Raw genomic sequence first — 2,752 nt, 5'->3', positions numbered from 1 at the left:
AAATAATTACTAATTAAAATGAAATGTATTACACACCGGGTATTTAGTGTTTATCTTGTAGTTTGGGTTCAAATTTTGTTTCAAAACCCTTTTGAAAATAATAAGCACCTACCTATTCGTATTAGTTTTATTATTGTTATGAGGAAGCGGGTTTTATTGGACAAATAACTAATGCAATAAAAGGTTATCACCATAGTTTACAAAGCTATTTGTTTATTTATCTGTCAATACTCAATTCCAAAATCAACCCTAATAGGGTAATAAGTATTAAGTTTATTTTTATTTATTATTAACTTTTCCATTAAGTTTTTAAGTATAACTGTCACAGCATGGTAATGCATGCACAAATACTAGAATCATAGATAGGTAGGAATATCCAAAATTGCATTTTGTATGAAGTGTATATTGAATTAACACGACTTACACAGTTCTGTTGAAATTTAAGGTATGGAGTGGTGAATAAGTTATTACCAATAATAACGATTTTGTTGATATTACCTTTATTAAGAAAATGGAATTGGGTTATTTTTATGACTGTTTGGTATTTAACGAAACATCATAGGACTTGAACAAATCAAATCGTAAAAGGAGTTATTAGAGCATATAGAAATGGATTTTAATATTAATTTATATTTCTTTATACAAAATAAACATTTTTAAACAACAGTAAAGTAGTATTTTTAACAGTGGCTTTTTATATTTTTGCAGATGGATTTTGATAATTCGAGTGGTGGTAAATCAGGCAGATATCACACTGGAGACAAGTGAACATGAAGGAGAGATCCCTATGGAGTTCGAGGAGCAGCAAATGTTAATGGACACTGGAAGTGAAGAAATTATTGGTAACAATAATATTATAAATTATAAAATATCCCTATGATAAAAAAAAAAATTGTATTAATTATTGTATGTGCATTTTATTATTGCAGTTACAGATTTTATGGGTGAACAGTTCTCACTGCAAGAGTATTCAGTGCAAGATGAACAGACAATTGATTCAAACGTGACTGTTGAACTAAATGTATGTGACATTTTATATTGTAAGAATATTCATTATTTGAGTTGTAACTGGAAAAATTCAATGTCTTTATTTTCTAAAATAGCAAGGTGGTTAGATAATTAAAAAAAAGCTGCTAATTCCAAGGTTTTTATAATGATGACCTAAGCCTTGTTTACATTTATGATAGTCAATTCCATTGTTAAATACTTCAATTACAATTATATTGGAGCATTTAAAAATTTTCTTTTATTTAAATTTGTAGCAAATAGGTGCGATGACCTCACAATCAGAGACAATGATAGATTTACAACTCGAGGCTGACTCTATTCCACAAAGCATCAGGCAAGCAACTGCTGTTCAGCCCAAATTTGTATCTGTGAAGGTAAACAATCACTTTATTAAACCTTTTTAAGATGAAATGTGAGGCACTTTCAAGTCATGATGACTTTTATTTTTATCTCTAGGCAACCCTTCTAGTTTGGCTAAGCCATTTTAATTCGTTTTTAGTAAATTTAATTTCGGAATAGTAATACTTTATAAGACATTACTTATAGCCTGGTGAAATCTTACAAATTATTCGTAATCTTACAATGTATGCAAAAACCATTGCAGGCTCCAGCATCTGTCCGACAGTAAAGAAGGCCGAGGCTGCAGCGGTGCCGCGCGTGGCGATAGCCCCGAAGCCCCGAAGTTAGTACAGACGCAGAAAGCGACGTTCTCGTCGGGGAAGCAGTACGCGATCGCGCCCAAGCCTGTGGCGCTCGTCATGAACAAAAGCTTGAAGAAGGTGTCCTTAACTGGTGTGGGAGTCAAGGGAAACTCTGTTATAAGAAGTGAGTTTCTGATAGCTTGAAGTACATCCATATTGCATAGTGAATTATTGAGTACAAGTTGACATGTGATCAAACAGAGTTTGAAGTCTTTCCCATGTCACAAGTCAAATTGGCTCCAAAAAACTCATTTGAAAAAAATATTGTTCCGTAAATAGTTACTCTATAACTCTACAGAGTAGTATGTTACATGATTAAAGCAGTAAAACTCAATATATTACAATCTCATAGTCTTTCATGAAATATTTGGGTCCTTCATGAATTGGTTAACTATTCTATTCACTTTAATCTGGTCAAATGAGAGATATTTTTGACAGCTTATAAATAATATAATTTAATTATTATTTTAAGTCAAGCAAGTTATTTATATTATATTTTATTATTTCTTATTACAGCCCCAGTAAACAAACAGTTTGTTATGCTCCCAACAGACGGCTCTCAGAAAATAAAACTGATGTCTGCCAGAACAGGTACCACGCTGCAGTGCTTCCTTCTAGTTCGGATCACGTGAGTAATTGTTTTGAACTGTTTACATATATGTTAGGAAATTTTATAAATGCAGTCAGTGGTATAAAATGAAGTTATTATTAATTCATCTCTGGATATAAAAATACTCATAAGTATATGTCAAGAGATTAGGCCCATAACATGTAATACTACATAATATTCTTTTAGTATTATTATCAAATCAATAAATTTTTCAGACATGTTTATATTAATAAGGTATTTCAGTTCAAACTTATATTGTGACTAAATTGTTGCAGGCACAGTTAATACCGAATAAGACTTTAGGTGCAACACAAATTGCTAAGCCCATTGTGGGAAAAGTCATTGTGCAAGGTATGCATGTGTTTTGTTTACATATTTATATATTCTTGTGGTACAATCTGTGTGTGTGTGCCAAAAGCCCACGCGTGTTTGC

The 2,752-nt window shown here is 31.8% G+C and overlaps 1 long non-coding RNA gene across 1 annotated transcript; it reads left to right on the top strand.

Annotated features, from left to right (window-relative positions):
* Positions 1–1,689: 1,689 nt before the first annotated feature.
* On the top strand, positions 1,690–2,672 carry LOC119193352. The gene is made up of 3 exons (XR_005113920.1): positions 1,690–1,833; positions 2,226–2,337; positions 2,595–2,672. It is a non-coding gene; the product is annotated as an uncharacterized LOC119193352 (long non-coding RNA).
* The last annotated feature ends 80 nt before the right edge of the window (positions 2,673–2,752 follow it).

The sequence above is a fragment of the Manduca sexta genome, unplaced genomic scaffold (assembly GCF_014839805.1).
Source record: "Manduca sexta isolate Smith_Timp_Sample1 unplaced genomic scaffold, JHU_Msex_v1.0 HiC_scaffold_4055, whole genome shotgun sequence".
Lineage (NCBI taxonomy): Eukaryota > Metazoa > Arthropoda > Insecta > Lepidoptera > Sphingidae > Manduca > Manduca sexta.
Note: the sequence above shows the minus strand (reverse complement) of the source record. Positions and strands in the feature narration are given on the sequence as shown.